Source organism: Ranitomeya imitator, chromosome 5, assembly GCF_032444005.1.
Source record: "Ranitomeya imitator isolate aRanImi1 chromosome 5, aRanImi1.pri, whole genome shotgun sequence".
Classification (NCBI taxonomy): Eukaryota; Metazoa; Chordata; class Amphibia; order Anura; family Dendrobatidae; genus Ranitomeya; species Ranitomeya imitator.
The window spans coordinates 681,026,031-681,026,456 of NC_091286.1; positions in this window are offsets into that span (position 1 = coordinate 681,026,031).

The window sequence follows — 426 nt, forward strand, 5'->3', positions numbered from 1 at the left end:
CATCTGTCAGTGCGAACCAATAACTGAGCAGCTCCATAGTGGACTGACGACTCTGATTGGAGAGAAGGCTCTCGTACCAGAAAGCGCCAACCAATTAGGAAAGACCTGTTGCTGGGGTGACGCATCGCGCTAGAAGCTGATTGGCTTAGCGGGAGATGTGACGTAAAATACCGTCGAAAATGTAGGCGGGGCTATAGTGATTACGGTAAAACTGGAAAGCCGATTTACAGTGGGGCATGCCGGGAACTGTAGTTTTTTTTTTAGCTACAAAAATAAGTCTAGTCTACCTATCATCAAACTACAACTCCCAACATATCCTGTACATACATATGCGGAATTATAAATGTACGCACGTGCACACTGTAAGAACATATCAAGATGTGTAATGTGATGCAAATAAATGTTACTGACAAGGCAGACTTGTGG